The sequence below is a fragment of the Camellia sinensis genome, chromosome 4, assembly GCF_055761805.1.
Source record: "Camellia sinensis isolate YWXY chromosome 4, ASM5576180v1, whole genome shotgun sequence".
In the NCBI taxonomy this organism is placed as follows: Eukaryota; Viridiplantae; Streptophyta; class Magnoliopsida; order Ericales; family Theaceae; genus Camellia; species Camellia sinensis.
The window spans coordinates 52421692-52442732 of NC_138964.1; positions in this window are offsets into that span (position 1 = coordinate 52421692).

Sequence of the window (21041 nt, forward strand, 5' to 3'; positions counted from 1 at the left end):
TTCTTGATTTCCAAACTTCCTTTTGATCACCCTCAAGGTTGTGAATTATGTTCTCGATCCTCAATTCGAAAACTTGAAATTTTAGCTATAATGGTGTTTTGGGATTGTTTAACAATATGTGTGGTGGAAAATGGTTAACTCACTGATTTTCTCAAACTTGACAAAGATTACTCTTTCTTTAATCAAAGCTCTAGAATTTGATTATAATGAGTTTTTGGATGGTTTTGGTAATGAAAGATGAGCCATAATAGTGTATAGGTACAAGAAGGGAAGTTTTGGCCAACTCTCAACTCAAGCCAGACTTTTTCTTTTATCCTATCCTCTTTACCCCTTTCAACAATCTAATCTCTTGTGTAGGCAATGGTGGAAGACTTAGTCAAAAAGATGGTGGGAGATAAGTGAAAGACAACAATGGAGGACAAACCATAATGATAAATAAAGAGAGATGATGGGTTATTGCTTTAACTCTCTCTTTTTTAAAGGGGCAAGCCCTTTAGGCAATGGAGGCTGAGTGTGTATGCATTTTGTGCATGAATGCATCAGAAGTATCTAAGGTGGCATGTCCTACATGCATTAAACAAGAATTATTCTAAAATTGCCCTGTTCCTGGACAAATTAGTCGACCGGCCAAAAAGTTGGATGGCCAGCCAATGAATTAGTTGGTCAACCAAAAAAGTTCGCCAGATGGCAAAAATATTGGCCTTGGCTTGACTATTTTGCATGAAATAGGATTTTTCGACAAAATTATCACCCTTTCCTCATATTTCCACTATGTTCTTTGCTCATTTCCTAAGAAAATATTTTATTTCAAAGTTTAAAAATGAGCCTCGGTACACTACGGAAATGCTCAGAACAAAGCGCGGACAGAAAGTTTTGAAAGAGAGTTTTGAATGGGTTTCAAGTACTTTGCCAAAACAGGCTTAGGGTTGGGAATAAAGCTCGAATTCCATATTTCTTAATGAGGATGCTATGAGAAACACATTATTGTTTTTATCATCGAGTAATAAAAAAAAAGCGCCCAAGTCTTAAGGTTGGTCAAAATAGGGTGTCTACACTTACCGTTCTAGCACAAAAGAAAAGGGAAAAAAAAAAAAAAAGAAGCAAACGAAACATAATAGATATAAGGGGATAACCGTTAACCCAAATTCCAAATAATATATTAAATATGCATTTTCAAAATTAATGGGACTAATTGGTCTATAAAAAAATTCTTTGTACTAAACAAATCACCATTTCTCAAGATGAAATTTATAGGTAAATTTTTCATATTAATATTATTTTTGTATTATATAACTAACTAATAAATTAAAAAAATGATAAACATACGAAAAAGTTTGTATATATATATGTAGACACCCCATTTTTGACCGCTCTCAAGAGTTGGACGCTTTATTCGATGATGAAAGTTGAATTGTGTGCTTTGAATTCATAGCGATTCGGATTCAGTCAGGTTCTCGAAATAACCTCAGATCGTCACCATTTACCTTGTTTGAATCTCTGAGTCTCATTTTTGGACCTTTTGCCACCTTAAGTTGAGTTTGAACCAAAAAAATAGGGGAGGGCATCAAGGCCCGGCCGTGCATCAATGATGGCCAGCCGGGTCTCGGTGACGATAAATACTGTTTTGGGCGGGATCCCTCCAGCTATCTTTTTTTGAAGATATTTATCACATTTTAAGCTCAAATTCTATAAAAACGAAGCTGTGTTATTGTTTTGAGAGTTGAACAAAATTTAAAAAGCCTATATACACCTTGAGAGCACCTCCCTCCTCCTTTTTCCATGGCAAGCAACCTTTGAGCTAACCTAGCTCCCTTGTGTCATCTCCATACACCATACACAACCTTGTCTCACCATGTTAGAGCCTTGGTTGATCTTTGATAAGCATAATTCAAGATCATAATCAAAAGCTAACTTTTTTGCAAGGTATAAACTTTTTATCTTCCTTCTTGCTTTCATATCTTTCATTTCCAACTATGAAAAAAACATACACTGCAACCCAAGCACCATATTTACAATATCTCTCCATTATCTATTACTTTTGCACTCCTTTTATTTTTCCAGATATCAATTCAATTTTTGTTGTTGTTGCTGAACATCACGGTGCCATTACAATTTAAGAATTCCGGCGTGGCTTCATTTGTTAACTATCACTGGTATCAGAGCAACCGAAAGTTGAAGCCTATTGCCGAAGCCCATAAGATTTCTTTAATTGGCCATGGACAAGCAGCAACAATTCCATCAGTGTTGACTTTGTAAACAACCAACATTGCATATTGTTCCTTGTGTGGGTCCATGCAAAGTTTTCCATCATTAACATACCAATTAGTGCTAGTATCATTAGTGCTGCTTTGATTCAACACCTTCAAGCATTGTCCATTTATTTTTTTTGGAGATCAAGATAGTGGGAGCAATTCTAGCAAAGTAGTGTTGCCAAGGAGATTCGGTATACAACAATATTTTTGTGCGCGTTTATGGTCAGTCTATCTGAACTTATAATTAATTGATAATTTATATTATGGCTAGTAAAGCAGTTAGTCAAGAACTTAGTAAAACTGAAAAATTGAATGGCACTAATTTTTCTACTTGGAAACGTCGTATCCGTCACATTCTTTTTCAAGACAAGGTTGAGTATGTGATTGATATTGATGTACCAGATCCACCTCCCGAAAATTGTAGTGCTGCCAATAGGAGAATGTATGAAAAATTTATTCAAGATGATAAGATTGCTAGAGACATCATGCTCACTTTCATGGAACCAGATATTGAAATTTTATTTGAAGATCATGTGCATGCTAAACCCATGTTTGATGCTGTTAATGATGCTTATCGCGCTTCTGTTGGACAATCTTCACTGTATTTAAATAAATTAAATTCTGTTGTGTACTAAACAACAATCAGAATATAAAGAAATAAAGGAAATGAGAGAATTTGTTTGATTACAAAAATCAAACTCGAAATAAAAAAAAAAATAAAAACAGATTTTATTTTGTTACAAAAACAAAATTAAAATTTGATTTAAATAAATAATAATAACACTGAAAATAAATTAAATAACTGACTTGATTTAATTTCTTCGAATTATAATCTGATCAAGTCCAGTGTTTGGCACTGTGTCCTTAAGACAGATTCGTCCCCTCCACGGTGCTTTCAGAATTTGGACGTCTATCTCTCAGGATGAAATGATCTACTACAAACAATTGCAGCACTACAAATTGTTTGCCTTACGAACACACTAAGTGTTTACACTCTTTCACACAAAAATAAAATGCAGCAAAATGAAGAATAGAATTTGCAAAGGTGAAATCCGAAATTTGTGGATGTAATGAATATTTTAACATCAAATGAGGGTGGTCCTATTTATAAATGTAAAGGTGGCTCTTGGTTTTGAAGTGAACAGGTATGAAACCTGTTGGTTTTGAATTCAAACAGATTTGAATCTGTTAGGTTATATTTCAAACAGATAACAAAAACGGGAAGGGCCTTGTTTGGGTGTGCAATAATACTAGACTGGTTTATTTCGGGAAGGGCCCTGTTTGGATGTACAGAAAACCAAACCAATTTAATTTTGAATTATGGATTTTATTTTACCAAAAATAAAATTAAATTCAAATGTTTTTGACCCAAAAAGATGCGTATGGTAATTTTTGGGTCCAATGGGTCTAGCCCATTTTACCCATAACCTCTCCCTCTAAAACACTTGGGTACCCCTTGGGGCACACCCCAAGTACCAAACCCATGCCTTATAAACCCTTTCAAAACTTCCTACCAAATCAATGTGGGACAAGCCAATTTACAACCTTTATGAATTTCCACCAAAACTCCATTTCCATGGAGCACACTTTGGCTTCAATTTCCCATTCACTCGGTAATGGTTTTGAGTAACCAAATATACCACGTGAATCACAACGCGGCATAGAACGCATTACCACTTTGACCCGTGTAAATCGATGCACGGGGCCCACCTAAACAATAGACCAAACTTAGGAAAAAATTCTGGTTTTACCCAGAATTTTATAACCATTTCCAACAGCTTCATCTGAATCATATGTTCAATTGTTAATTGAAAGATTTAATGGGACTTCAATGAAGGAAGATAGGAGTGTAATTGAACATGTTAATAAATTATCTGTCATTGCTAAAGAACTAGCGGCTATAGGGAACCCTATTCCGAATCGCATACAATTTTACATAGTTTACTTGATTCTTGGGATCCTGTCGTTGTTGCTCTTAATTTGTCTTCAACTCTTGTGACCATGAAAAATTTACCTATTTTATTGGGAGTAGAGGCTGAAAGGAGCCAAAAAGAAAACCACTAAATCTTTTTTAACCGTTACCTCTGTTGGTCCATCTGAGCCACCATAATTTGAAAATAAAAAATTCTCTGCTTTTTCCTCAGAAGCTTCAAATTTTGGAAAGAAAATTTTTTCTAAGAATTTTAAGGGAAAAGGTAAAAAGTTTAAAAATAGTGGCAATAATAATAGTGGCTATAACAAATGGAACACAAGAGTCTGTTTTAATTGTGGAAACCTGGACATCATCAAGTTGATTGTCGTGTGAATAAAAATAAGAAGAAACCTTATTCTGGAGGCTCCAAAGATATTGTTTGTGTTGTGACTGAATCTCTTTTGACTGATTCTGACATTGGAGCTTGGTGGGTGGATTCTGCTTCTTCCCGCCATGTGGCAAAGACTAGACTCTTTTGTGGAGTTAAGAGAGGTGAAAATCGGTGATTGTCGAATATACATGGGAAATAACAATTACGGTGATGTTGTTGGTATTGGAACTGTAAAGATCATGATACCTGGGCAAAGAAACCTCTACTTGACTGACGTATTATATTCACCCACCATAAGGTGTAACCTTGTCTCAGTTCCTCGTTTGGATGAAAAGGGTTTTGAGGTGCGCTTCCATTCTGGAAAAGTGTCTATTGGAAAACATTGTAGGATTCTTATGTGGGGTAGTAAGGTTGATGGTTTGTATCGCTTGAACGTGGTTTCTAGTGTTAACAATAATGCATTTGCTAGTTCTTCTGCTTGTATTGATTCTTCTTTGTATGTTGATGATCTTTATATTTGGCATTTAAGATTAGGACATATAAACAAAAATAAAATGAAAAGGATGATAAATATGGAATTAATTTCCAAAATAAATATAGATTTATCTATTTGTGAATCATGTTTATCCGGAAAAATGACTAGATGACCTTTCTCTAAAGGACAAAGAGCAAGCGAATTATTAGCTATAATACATTCAGATGTTTGTGGACCATTAAATATTAAAACACACAGAGGCATGGAGTATTTTGTAACGTTTATTGATGATTACTCTAGACATGTTTATTTATGTTTAATGCGTAAAAAATTTGAAGTATTTGAAAATTTTCAAGAATATAAAAAGGAAGTTGAAAAACAATTAGGCAGAGACATTAAAATGTTTAGGTCTGATCGAGATGGTGAATATATATCAAATTTATTTGGTGAATTTTTTTAAAGATAATGGAATTATACATCAAGCCACTATGAGTTATACACCACAACAAAATGGCGTTGCCGAACGCCGTAACAGAACATTATTAGATATGGTTAGATCCATGTTAAATCATTTTTCACTTGGATGAGAATTTTGGGGGGAAGCTATTGTCATTGCAATGTATTTATTAAATTTAATTCCTACAAAAATTATTGATAAAACTCCACATGAATTATGGACTGGTAGAAAGCCTGTTTTGGATAACTTAAAAGTTTGGGGTTCTTTTACTCATATATTAATTCCAGCTCAACAAAGAGACAAACTAGATAATACAACTATCAAAGGAATTTTTATAGGATATCCTAAAAATTCATAAGGTTATAGATTTGCCATTCATCATAGTGATGGTACTATTAGTGTAATGGAAAGTAGAGATGCAAGATTTTTAGAAGAGGAAATTGACACAAGAAATCCTACAAAGCTAGTAGAATTATTTGAGATTCCTAGAGGAAAAGAAATTTTAAATGATAATGATATTAGAACACCTAATATAGAAATTATTTCAAAACCAATGGAAACATTTCATGACACTATTGGAAAAATTCAAAGAGAAAGAAACCCATCCACAGGGTTAAAACATTATCTTACATTTATTAGTGAAGAAAATAATGATGATCCTTTAACTGTCAAAGAAGCTTTATCGTCCCTTGATTCGAACAAATGGGTAGAGGCAATTGAAGATGAATTAGATTCTATAATTAAAAATAATGTGTGCAAATTAGTGGATTTACCGAAAGATAGAAAACCAATTGGGAATAAATGGATTTTAAAAAGAAAATATAAATCTGATGGTACTATTGATAAATATAAGGCAAGATTAGTGGCTAAAGGTTTCACACAAAAATCAGGAATAGTGTAGACGTCCCCGAACGCCCCGGGAGGATGAGTCCCGTTCTGTTCATTTGGGGTCACCACAGCTCAGGACTCTCAAATTTGTCACGGTTCTAAGTCTGAACCAAAGAGTCCAAATCCGGCAAATCGTTTTAAGAAAAAAAAGATTTTTGAAAGAAGTGCCAAACATGGACTGCTTTGCCAGATACAGAGTCACCACCTAAATATTTTATTTTGGGAAATTTAGGAAACCCTGACTCGGTGCCAAAAGGCCACGTGTCCGTCATCACCAAAGTTGCCTCGGCTCGGGAACTTGGGTACGATTGGGGAAGGTCACTTCGTGAGCACCCCCGCTCGCCCGGTCATAGACCGGCCTCTACTAACCATGATATCAATTTTTGAAAACATTGTGAGTTCTTATTCCGGTTATTAGCCTAGGTTACTATGTGATGCGCACAGCATATAAATATAGACCGGGTTGCCTGAATTGGAACGAAACATTTCATGTTTATTTTTGAAAATGGTTTGCTACCCGCAGGTAGGCTTTAAAATATTTGATGATTTATTCCAATTTAAGTAACCCAACCTCCACCCACAGGCATTCAGGCAGTTATATCAGATAAGCACATAGCCTCATGGTAAGCATGCTATTCATGGCAGTCACTCACACGCATGCAAGGATGCTAAAGCATAAAGCTTACCGAGTACTCCAAGCCAAAACAGAAACTTCATTAGAAATCATGCATGATCCTAAATATACAGGAATGCCTAATGCAACACATGAAAAAATGCGATTATAGCAGGCTCGGCTATTCTAAGATGGCATATGAAATGTTACAACTATCATGTATTCAACTTTGGAATTGAAAGTACAATGCGGTTAGTATGATGCGCCGAGCCCGGTGCATGCAATACAGATGAATGAATGCAAACATGCTGTCATACTGTATGCTAATTGAAATATGCCCTAATCTAACCATCATAAGCGGATAAATAAAAGGGAGAAAGACGCGGGGTTGGAAGACATACATCACACTCACGCACACTTATTACAGTTGTGCCCTCGCACAGAGGGTCCAAATAAATATACAGTCCCGAATAAAAGAATATTACAGTCCCGAAATATTACAAAATCCTAATTAATTAACAAATTAACTAAGAAAATAAATAAAACTGGCATGCAAGCCAGGGACTGCCTTGCTTCTGATGGATGATGCATGTCCGGGTTGTGCTGCGCGGAAATCCACCGGAATGCCCCAATTAGCCTCTGTTTACACCTGTTCTTGAAATGCGTGCCAAGCCTCAAAAAGTTGCTGATTCTTCGTTTTGCTGCAACAGAGAGCAAGAAAGGGGCATAGCAATGTATTTGCACAGATATATGCATGTCTCGATCCTCGTGCCACCAATCACGCATACCGAGGCATGATGGCCGAGGAGTCGAAATGCACAACTCAATATAGGATGAATGCACATGAAACTACAGCTAAAACCTAACTCCATCATGGATAATCCGGAGTGTCGGTGACTGGGGAATTGAGACACATTCCGTCACTCGGTGTACGAAATGTACCTCGTTTCCCGTGCCCGGGCTAACTCCTATTCCGAACATGATGCAATATGCATGATATGCATGAAATACAACTAAGATACAATCCTAACATACACAATGCTATGAAAATGAGATGCCTCGAAATGCGTGCACACGGGCACGCAAACCGAGAAAATGACAGAATGCAATTTAAGATACAACCTAGTATGCACTATGCTGTAAAAATGAGATGCCTCGAAATGCGTGCACACGGGCACGCAAACCGAGAAAATGCATGAATGCGATCTAAGATACAACCTAGTATGCACTATGCTGTGAAAATGAGATGCCTCGAAATGCGTGCACACGGGCACGCAAACCGAGAAAATGCATGAATGCGATCTAAGATACAACCTAGTATGCACTATGCTGTGAAAATGAGATGCCTCGAAATGCGTGCACACAGGCACGCAAACCGAGAAAATGCATGAATGTGATCTAAGATATAACCTAGTATGCACTATGCTGTGAAAATGAGATGCCTCGAAATGCGTGCACACGGGCACGCAAACCGAGGCGATGGCATACGCAATGCAAATGACATGGAAAATGTAACATGGGCTTACACTAACATGAGAGAGCCTCAGCCGCACTCACATAAGAGGCCGGTGAATGAAAAAAGAAGTGCCTCGAAATGCGTGCACACGGGCACGCAAACCGAGGCGATGGCAGAATGCGATGTAATGACATGGAAACATGATATGGGCTTATACCAACATGAGTGAGCCTCAGCCACACTCACATAGGATGCCGACGGATAAAAATGAGGTGCCTCGAAATGCGTGCACGCAGGCACGCAAACCGAGGCAATGACAGAATGCGATGCAATGACATGAAAACATGATATGGGCTTATACCAACATGAGTGAACCTCAGCCACACTCACATAGGATGCCGGCGGATAAAAAATGAGGTGCCTCGAAATGCGTGCACACGGGCACGCAAACCGAGGCGATGGCAAAAATGCGAACAATGGCAGGAAATGGATAGCAATCATTCTAATGGAATTTCAGCAGTAAAATATGGGGGAAAACAGTCCCGAAATGAGGCGAAATGACACCAAATGCATGGAATTGTCCCGAAATGCAAATTTAGGCACCCGAAATGGCCTATAGCTATGCCAAACATGCACAATATGGACATGCAATGCAAAGACAGAAGCTAGAAAGTCCCGAAAAAGGCACTTTCACAGTTATAAACATGGCCAAACAGCAAGCATAGGTATGGCAAAAATGGCATGCAAGAATAGGGGCCAAGAGAGGGTTAATGAAGCAAGTGATATAAGAAAAATCCAAACTGAAAAATTTCCTTCTACAACATTGAAGAGGGACCAAAAATATGAATATTTACAGTATATGGCAGCCTCAAAATCAGTATACAAACATGATAGAAATGTGATGCAAAATGAGGCTCAAAAGTGGCTATAACATGAGATATGCAAAATAATCACCAAACAGCCAAAGACCCTTAATAAAACATGTATAATGGGCCAAAATAAGACTATTTCCAGAACTGTAAAATGGCCAAAAACAAAAGCATGGTAGGCTAACTAAACATGCAAGAATGGGGAATAAAAGAGAGATATAACATGAAGTGGCATAAGGAGGTCCCAAACCATGAAAGGACCTAAATGAAACATGAAGAATGGACCAAAATAAGCACTTTTTCAGAACTGTAAAATGGTCAAAAACAAAAGTATGGTAGGCTGCCATTGCATGCAAGAATGGGGAAGAAAAGAGGAGTATAAAGGTAGGTACAACATGGAAGTCCCAAATGGTGTTGAGCCCTTCTTCAATGTTGAAGAGAGGCTCAAAATAAGCCTAATATAAGTTTACAACATGCTCAAAAACAGATTAATCACGGGCTAAAAATAGCATGCAAAATCATGACATATAAGAGGATCAATGAAGCAAGTGCATCATGGAGGGCTCAAACAGGGTTGAGCCCTTAATGAAAGGTGAAGATGAGCTCAAAAGAGGGCCCTTTTCAGTTAGGGCCAGAGCTTGAAACAAAAAGCATGTAGGGCTTACAAATGGATCAAGAAAAAGGGTCAAAGTGAAGAAATGTTACTCACCCTTGAAGACTAAGACTTTTGTTGCTTCTTGGATCAATTTGCAGCTTCTTTGGCCTTTGAGAAGCCTTCCTTGTTGCTGGAAATGAGGTGGTGGTGGTAGAGCTTGGTGGTGTAGAGGAAATGGTGATTAGGGACTTAGGAATTTTTAAGGAAATGAGAGGGATAAAGATGGAGTTGTGTATGGAGGCTTGAAGGTGAAGTTTTCTAACCCCCAAATGTGATGCCACCAGCTGGTTATAAGGGTTCAAAAGGGGGTGTAAAGGTGGGGGAAAAGGAGACAAACTTTCCCCCACAAAATATCCCCCGGATAAAGATCTTTTCTGGGAGATAAAGCTTCACAGCTGTAAAGTGCACAGTGCAAGGAGTTCGGCCGGCCTGGTACTTTTGTTGCAGGTGGCCGGCCGGCCACACCCCCTAGCCGGCCGGCTAGGGGTCAAAAGGGTCAATCAGATTTTCTGGCCGGCCACCAACTGATGGTGTCCTCCTATGTGTGTACAACACAACCATGTGATTAAAAGTCCGAGAAAAAAGGTCCAAAGGGTTCAACATTAGCCCGGAATGAGGGGGTCAAAAGGGTCAAGTAGCATTAATGGCCGGCCACCAACTTTTAGGGTCCTCTCATGTGTGTACATCACAAATATGTGGTTCAAAGTTCGAGAAAATGGGCCCAAGGTGTTCAACATTAGCCCGGAAGTGCGAAAAACGGGCGCCGGAGGGCGTCGGAGGATGTATAACTGGTTGCCGCAACAATTGCTGGCCTCCCGCCCTTCAGTGACCTCCCCGGTGATAAAACAGAGGTACCTGCCAAAAATGAACGAAAACCGTTGCAAAACGAATGTTCGGGAGCCAGAACACGCAGTTCGAGGTCCCGAAGATGGGCTGTTAAGCACCGAAAGTGGCGTTCGGCCACGAAGTGGGTCTCTCAGACCCCAGTGTCCCTTGAAAGGGAGTAAATAGGATGTATGCCAAAAATCGGAGCAATAGGAGATGGTTAAGCGGTCCCGAACCGAGGCACACAGGCTGACGGCTCCGGAAACCGGAAACCGGACTCCGAAATGGGAAAAATGGCCTACGGCCACCAAATGTAGCCTACGGGCATTGAGAGATGGTCTACAGGACCTCTCCCTTCCCTTAGGAAAAGAAACCGAGAAAACCGAGCCTGGTTCGCAAACCGAGGCAAAGCACAAAAGAGGGTTCGGAAGTCCGGAGGCAGGGCTCACGGCCGCGACTCTGAAACTTCTGAACGAGCACATTATGCAATATCACCAAGTGCTCAATTGGTGACGTCTGAGTCTTAAGGTCGGTCAAAAATGGGGTGTCTACAAATAGATTATGAGGAAACATATTCTCCGGTTGCTAAGTTCACTTCAATAAGGATTTTAATGTCAATTGTAGCTTCATTAGATTTAGAATTATTTCAAATGGATGTTAAAACGACATTTTTGAATGGAGAATTAAAACAAGAAATTTATATGGTACAACCAAATGGTTATAAAGTTGAAGGCGAAGACCATAAAGTGTACAAACTTAAGAAATCATTATATGGACTTAAATAATCATCTAGACAGTGGTATTACACTTTCCATAATGCTATAACTACATACGGATTTAAAGCAAATGAATATGTTCATTGTGTATATTATTGGAATAGTGGGACTAATTTTATTATTTTATCTTTGTATGTGGATGATATTTTAATTGCTAGTAATAATATTGCATCGATTGAAGAGATTAAGAATTTTCTAAATAGTCAATTTGAAATGAAAGACATGGGTGAGGCATCCTTTGTATTAGGAATACAAATAATTAGAGATAGAAAATCAAGACATTAAAATTATATCAAGAACAATATTGTGAATTTTTTTGGAAAAGATTTAATATGGAAAGTTCAAATCCCATTGATTCACCTATCCATAAGCAAACAATCTTACCAAAAAAAAAAAAAAAAAATGTGCCCAAAAAGTGAAGAAGAAAAACAAAATATTGAAAATAAGCCTTTCGCTCAAGCTGTTGGAAGTATTATGTATGCAATGTTATGTACTAGGCCTAATCTTAGTTATGCTATAAGTGTGGTTAGTAGATACTAAAGTAATCCCGGAGAATTGCATTGGGTAGCTGTTAAAAGAATTTTAAGATATATTCAAGGCACTAAGATTACAAACTAACCTATCAATGTAATAATGAAAATTTAGAAGTCATTGGTTATTCAGATGCTGATTTTTCTAGAGACATTGATGATGGAAAATCCACATCAGGTTATGTATTCCTCTTAGGTGGAGGTTCAATTTCATGGTGTAGAAGAAAACAATCATGTGTAGCTAAAAGTACAATGGAAGCTGAATACATGGCATGTAGTAATGCAACTTCAGAAGCTGTTTGGATTAAGAGATTTCTTGATGATTTAAAAATAAAAGAAATATCCAAGAAGCCCATAGCTATAATGTGTGACAACCAAGCTACTGTAAATACCATGAAAAATGGTGAGATTGGCTTAAGAGGATAACACATAGATCGTCAATACCATTATGTTGTTGATATGTTTCAAAAAAATGAGATTGTTATACATTATATTTATTCTAAAGAAATGATTGCAAATCCCCTAACAAAAGCTATTGCAGCAAATGATTTTAGAAAACATGTGAATGCGATGGGGATTAAAAATGATTGAGAATATCTCGGTCTATTGACCAAGTGGGAGATGTTGGATTGAGTGGCCAAATGGCTCTCAATATTTTATTTATTAATTTGTTCATATATATAATGTTTTAATTTATTATTATATTTGATTAACATTTGGTTGCTCAATTTTTTTCTTTTATTTACAGAAAGGATAATGGGTGTGATTGACCAAGTTGACTAAGTAGTTTGATTTGGTTAAACCACTATTAAGTGTTTTCCTACTTAATATGAGATATGTATGTGGATGGGGGTAGCGTGGTTATTATCTCCTAATAAAAAGGAGTTGTTATAATATGGATAAATGGTTAAAGATTTGCGTGAGTGAAACAACCCCCATAATCTGAGGGAATCTGTTTTCTAACGTGTATACAGATATGGCTGTGTGAAACAACCCCCACAATCTGGTTTTTAGGAAGACAGTTCTAACGTATACTTTTGCATACTTATATATATGTGATTCCCAACCATGAAAAAAACATACACTGCAACCCAAGCACAATATTTACAATATCTCTCCATTATCTATTACTTTTGCACACCTTTTATTTTTCTAGATATCAATTCAATTTTTGCTGTTGCTGCTGAACATCATGGTGCCATTACAATTCAAGAATTCCGGCGTGGCGTCATTTGTTAACTATCAGAAGCGACAAGTGAGGCAGATGCACGGATAAAATGGGGGTTGAGGGGTGGACAACGGTTATCAGTGCGAGGGAGTGATGAAACGGAGAGTAGAGCGAGAGAGTACACGGCTTGTAGGGGTTGTGAGGGTTTGGTTTGTGTATATAGCATATATATATATATATAGACAGAGTATTTTGTTCATTTTATTTACGTTTGTCCTTATGAACAAAATATTTGAGCGGTAGACTTCTAGTCAAACAAAATTTAAAATTGGATTTACGGACCGAGTACCCTATTTTTTATAGCTAAAATATGAGATAAAAGTTTAGAAAGTGTTTAAGAATAACTTTTTAATTTTTTTACGAAAATACATGCAAAAAGTAAAGGGGCATTTATACATAAATCTTAATTTATGAACTTATACTTCATTAAGTTTTAATTACGATTTTTTGAACCTTTAAGTTCATTAAATTTTTAATAGTTGAAATTGTTCTTCAAACAATGATTGTTCATCATTTATGATTATCTATAAAGAAACATGATGATTTGACATTTATTTTGATTTTCAAAACTTTAAAATATCAACTTTCAAATTGAAAAAACTAAAAAAAAAATTATGTGCAAAAAAAAAAAAAAAAACTAATTTTTTGAAAAAAATGAATTATTTATTTGTGCAGAACTGAAAATCTTGTGTTTATAAAGGACCATGATGATGGAACATTGATATGCAAAACTGAAGAAAAAAATTTAAAAATGAAAAAACTGATAATGTTCTCAATTTTAAAATTGAAAAAAAATTGATAATGTTCTCAATTTTATTAGATAGTTGAATCAAACTAATAAGTAGAAGGGCAAAAATATTTAATCTCATCTTCTATTTTTTTTTATTAGTTAATGAAACAATTATCCAAAACATTACCATTTAAAATTTATAATGTTCATTTTTAAAAATTGAAAAAAGCTAATAATATTCTTAATTTTACTAAATATAACTTATTAGTTCAAAAAATGTTAGATAAGACCTAAGTTATTATAATATTTGTAAATAGGACTTTTTGATGATTAACTTAAAAGTAAATAGGTAAATTTTTTTTGAATTTTTTATATGATTTTTTTGTCTTCTTTAGAAATGCTTTTACATTAACATGCCAAATGAACTCTTAATCTAAATTTTTTAAATTAACAAAATAAAAAAAAAATTATGCCATATAAAAAAAACACCAACAAAAATATCAATTAAAACACAAAACTTGAACATTAATTCCATCACTTCTACCTCGTTAGTGCTTTCTCTTTTACCATTTTCCTCCTTGAAAAATGCTAGAAATTCTAAGAAAATTATTAAATCTCTTACTAAATTTTCATATGGGTATAGGATAATATGAGTATAAATCCCATATCTGTATGAATGTTTAGTAAAAAATTTAATAATTTTTTTTAAAGTTCCTAGCTTTGCTGCAAGTCCTTTTGTAGTAGTATGCTTACCCAATGTCTATATTATCCTACACCTTCAGAACATTCACCTCATCACAATTGGTCCCCCAAAAAATAAAGGATAATTAAATGAGTGGTTGTGTAGTAGAAATTAAATGGGAATGGCTTGTGTCCAGCCAGAAATCAGATTAGACAGTACTGTTGGGGTTCACTACGGGTCCCGCTTTAATAATCCGAATCGTTGAATGCGTAGAACTCATTGAGTACTATATGTCTGTAAAAAATCAAGTTGATCGGATATTGATAGCTATCTGATCAAATTACTTTTGTATAAAAAAAATGGACGGTGAAAAAATTAACGGTTAAAAAAATTATTTTGATCACATACCTATCGATATCCGATCAACGTGATTTTTTACAAACATACAATATTCGACGATTTCTACATATTGAATGGTTTGAATTATCAAAACGGGACCCGTGGTGAGCCCTTACAGACCCAACAGCAGCGTCCAGTCCGATCTCGAACTGAACACAAGTTGATCCCAAATTAAATTTATATATTGTGAAATCATATATAAAATAATTCTAAATTACGAAGTTATAATTATGAGTAATTTTTGAATAATTGAGTCGAATTTGTAATATTGCCAAAGGTTGAATAAAAATATAAAATTAATCTTTGATGATGATGCACTACAAATAAATGGCATTGAGACATGCTAGGGTTTACGCTCGAAGAATGAATGAGGCTCCCAGCAGAGAGATTGGGATGTTTTTCAGGGTGGTTGCCCCTCTCTGCATCCCAAAAAGATGATCTCTCTTTCTCTCACACAGATCAAAGATCATTGGAGCCGATGATTTCACCTCCCAAATCAACAACCCTCTCTCTCTCTCTCTCTCTCTCTCTCTCTGTGTTTGCGACTGGAAGATTGGATCTTCTCCATCTTCTTCTCGCAGGTAATTCTATTTGCACCCAAAAAACATCAAAAAAAAATAAAATAATAATAATTGGCAGTCCTTCCGATGGGGTTTGAGGCTGTTGATGACAGCACAAAAACTCAACCCTCCGGGAGCGCTGTCTCCGGCGAAACAAAGAGAGGCTGTGACGATTAATTTCTTCTGAGCACATGAGTCGGGCACTGAGAACCCGACCCGTTCTTGGCGGGGCAACTCGGTGGGTCTGTGAGAGATAGACAGAGATATGGGTTCCCATTTCTTTCTTCTCTCACGGGTAACCGTTGTTGCAGCCATGGCGAATCCGGATTCTCGCCTGATCATATACATAGATCTGAGCCTCAAATACATATATATATTATTGTAGAAATTTGGGTCAATTTGTAATCTGGTTTGAGTGTTGTGAATTAGGCGATTGAGTAGTTAGGTTGAGATTTGATTTGAAATTTTATCGGAATTAAGAATTTTGAATGTTTAATTATTTATATATTGACATGTTTCTAATGGAGTTTTAATCTAATTGACATTGATATTGATAGGGCTCCGTTGGAGAAGTGTTATTTGGGGCTTGTTTTGGCTATTTTAATTATAAAAGATAAAATAAATTATTTTAATCACAAAAATAAAATATTATATTTAATTTATAATCATTAAACTATTCTCTTACAAAAAAGTTAAAAAAATTAAAAAGTTAAAAAGTCTTTTCCAAACTAAATTTTTTAGTACAAGTTCAAATAATTAAAAAAATCAAAAAATTAATAAGTTAACTCACTTTCCAAATGGAGGCTATAAAATATTGACAAGTTTCTAATGGAGTTTTACACTATGTTTGGGAACTTAGGAGAGAAAAGAAAAGAAATGATTACTTAAGTTATAAGAGAAAAGAAAAGAAAAGAAATGATTGTGATTTCTCTTCTCTTTGTTTGGATAATAAAGAAATAAAAGAAAAGAAATGATTGTGATTTCTCTCCTTCTTGTTTGGTTAGATTTCATTAAGAGAAAAGAAAAGAAAATATTTATGTTATATTACTAAAATAACCTTTTTATATTTTCAATCATTTTATTTCTTTTATTTTTATAGAGACAAAAATGATATTATGAAAATAGTGGTTTCTTTTCTCTCCCAATCTCTCCACTTTTGGGAAGATTGAAAATGAGGCTTATAAGAGAAATGAGTTTATCTCAATTTCTCTTTATTTCTTCCCATTTCTCTTCACTTAAGTTATCTAAACAAGTAAGAGAAATACATTTCTCTCTATTTCTTTTCTTTTCTCTCCAAATCACTCAATTCAAACATAATGTTAATCTAATTGATACTGATATCAAAATTTATGAGACTAATGGGAACCGAGTCAAAATTTTATCTTGAAGGACCCAAATTATGGGTCTTCTTTTTCGTAGTTTCTTTTGATGTTTAACGAATGCGTTATATGGATCAATTAATGTATATATTAATATATTAATTAGTATTACGATATTATTATTGATCATATTTATTATACAAGTTATAAATATTTAAAATTATATAAATGATGACATATCATCTATTAATGCATTAGTATGTATATTAATTAATATATATAGTATTGTTTGGTGTTTAGTAATTTTAATTCAAGGCTTTTTAGAAATTTTCAAAGATATTTCAAGAGTGCTGCTATTAGCACCTGTCAAAATTCTTTGGACTCCCATTTTATAATTTTTTTTATTACAATTATACCCTAAAGTAAAATTAAATTAAAAGACATTATTAAATGAAACACTCATCTATCAATAAGAACTAATACTCTATAATATTGGACCCCCACCCCTACCTCCAACTCCAACTCCAACTCCAAGTATACGTATTCCATGCTTGTAAACCCTAAACCTATTACTTTTCATAACCAACTAATATAAACCCTAAATCTATTATTTTTCATAATCATCTTAAATCCTGAATGTGTCATCTTCATCACCATCATCAACGCTATTGAACTTGAAAGTTTTGTTTCAAGTATAACGTATACTTCATCACTTATTTCACTGTGTAGAGCAATGGAGGACGAGGACAACATTCTCGGTCGTTTATCTGTTTTGTATTAACATTCTCGGTCGTTTTCGGTCGTTCTTGTTTCGTTCGAGCTGTTCGGTACTGGTTTGCTGACTGTTAGAATTATGTTCGGTAATACAGTACTGAACATAATCCTTTCGTTAGTTCCGAACATTAATGCAGATAGTCAGTTATGTAATTTTCTTTGTTAAACTAACTTAGAATGGAAAAGAGTGAATTGGAATGAATTTAAGTTATGTATTTTGAATGAATTTAATTCATGTTATTTTAAGTTGTGAATTGGAATGGATTCAAGTTACACAATGATGAACAAATTTTGTTCGGACATACAGTGCTGACAGGATCATTATTGTTCGACAAAACAGTTTTGAACAAAATACATTTTTTCGGCTACACAGTGGTGACCAAATTGGGTGGGTGTGCATTTCATTGTGAAAATATGGAGATTAATTTTCTATTATGAAAATATTATGGAAATATTATGGAGATTAGTTTTCCATATATATACATTGTTTTCTATTCTTACAATTCCACCAATCTTCACTTTCTCATCTGAATTTCCCAATCAATGGCAAATTTCAAAGAGACCCATGTCGTCGAAATCCCAATCGACAAAGAACACCAACCCCACAAGTAAATGCATTGTATTTTCAGGAACCACTTTTTAGATGTGGTTAATGTTGGAGAGAGAAGAGAGATTTGAAGGGGTTTTGAGAGAGAGAGAGAAAATGTGACGCCCCCAATTTTTTTTTTTTTTTTTGAAACGTCATAAGATTTAAATAACAATAACTTGCTAGATAAAATTTTAACTACTAGTTAGGAATTTTTAAGTTCTTACAAAGCCAAAGTCCAACGACAGAATAAACCTACAAGTTCACACACAACGTCACAACATAGTTTAATCCTAATACAAGGGATAACAGGATTTTATTCTGACAAAATATTGACTCTAAGTCAGCCAAGGTTTGATATTGGCAGCAGCTCCAATTTCAGCCTCAGTCCCTTCTTCAACATAATCTGGCATGAAACGCCAGGGCAACAAAATATATGCCATGAGTTTTGCAACACAGTAAGAAAACGTAACCAACCTACCATTCATTTTAAGAGACAAATAATAATATTCTAAACATGAGATAACAATATAATTATACACAGAAATTACAACCATTAGAATAGTTTCAGTAATTTTAATAATTTAGATGACACTCGAAATCTCACCAAAGAGATTTAACTTACCAACCACTAAGCATGGCAACGGTTAATTTGAAACCCTCCCTTGGTCAAATATTTAAGTGTTACCAACCGTAACTACCAGGGATGCCTACGTCCGGAGTTATATACCCAAGTAGTGGCATCCATGGTCTGCCCCAAGGAAACGGTCTGCCAGGGGTAAGCAACCTCCCTGTGTGCCACCTGCACATCCACCCTTATTCCAAAACCGAATACCGAAAAGGGTTCAAATAAGTCCCGTGCCATCTTAGAGTTTCGCAACACAATTTACGTGAGAATTCTCAAAACCAGGGCTCACCCTGAACAACCGGTGTTAACCGTCAACTCTTAATTCCGTACAGTCTTTAAACCAAGACTCACCCCGAACAACTGGTATTAATCGTCGATTGTTAACTTTGTATATGCCGTTAATCATTTCAGTTAATTTTGATATTAATCACAATAACTCCAAATTTTTAATCACAAGTAATGTTATACCAACTCATTAAAATTCACAATCATAAAATATTGCATGTGTCACACAATACTAAATAAAAGTACAGAATTTAAATAAACAATTTATTTAAACCATGGTATGAAATAATAATTTAGATACAAGAATTAAACCCTAAATACACACATGCACAAATTTTTGATTTACAAAATTAAACTAGCATAATATTAAAGTGGTGATTTTATTCTGTCCAGAAAATTTTCAGAGTATATATCTTGTAAATAAAATTATAAATACATTACTTATACAACTCTAAAATTCATATCAATCTACAGGATACTCAATAAACATGTTATAGTTATTTTTCAGAAAGCTTTTCCCAAAAATAACTTATAAATAATTCTAAACAAATTCCAAGGGTGTTTATGACACAGATTTGTCACATTTCCTTATTTTAATTCCATGCTTAAATTTATAGATCAAACCAATAATCTAAGGATTTATTATGAAACTAGACTTCTCAAATTTCATCTTCTAGTTAGAAATTACCAGATTTGGCTTAGTATAGAATTTTAAATAAATTTTCAAATACATGGTAAAATCTGTCTCACAGTTTCAGATTCAGTTAGAAATTTGTATAAATTCTTAGAAAGCTCAAAAATTGTTTCCAAAAATTTCTGGATAAACTAGACATCATTATCAACAACTTTGTAGAAGAAATCATCTCGAAATTCTGAGTATAAAATTGTCTAAAAATTCGGGTAACATGCTGGCAGATTCAAGACAGATTATTCTCAACACAGTTTCAGATTTAGTTAAAAATTTGTAGAAAGCTCAAAAATTGTTTCCAAAAATTTCTGGATAAACTAGACATCATTATCAACAACTTTGTAGAAGAAATCATCTCGAAATTTTGAGTGTAAAATTGTCTAAAAATTCGGGTAACATGCTGGCAGATTCAAGACAGAGTATTCTCAACACAGTTTCAGATTTAGTTAAAAATTTGTATAAATTCGTAGAAAGCTCAAAAATTGTTTCCAAAAATTTCTGGATAAACTAGACATCATTATCAACAACTTTGTAGAAGAAATCATCTCGAAATTTTGAGTGTAAAAATGTCTAAAAATTCGGGTAACATGCTGGCAGATTCAAGACAGAGTATTATCAACACAGTTTCAGATTTAGTTAAAAATTTGTATAAATTCGTAGAAAGCTCAAAAATTGTTTCCAAAAATTTCTGGATAAACTAGACATCATTATCAACAACTTTGTAGAGGAAATCATCTCGAAATTTTGAGTGTAAAATTGTCTAAAAATTCGGGTAACATGCTGGCAGATTCAAGACAGATTATTCTCAACACAGTTTCAGATTTAGTTAAAAATTTGTATAAATTCGTAGAAAGCTCAAAAATTGTTTCCAAAAATTTCTGGATAAACTAGACATCATTATCAACAACTTTGTAGAGGAAATCATCTCGAAATTTTGAGTGTAAAATTGTCTAAAAATTCGGGTAACATGCTGGCAGATTCAAGACAGATTATTCTCAACACAGTTTTAGACAATGTATCAAATGTACATAATCGGAAAAATTTCAATTATATAAAAAAAATG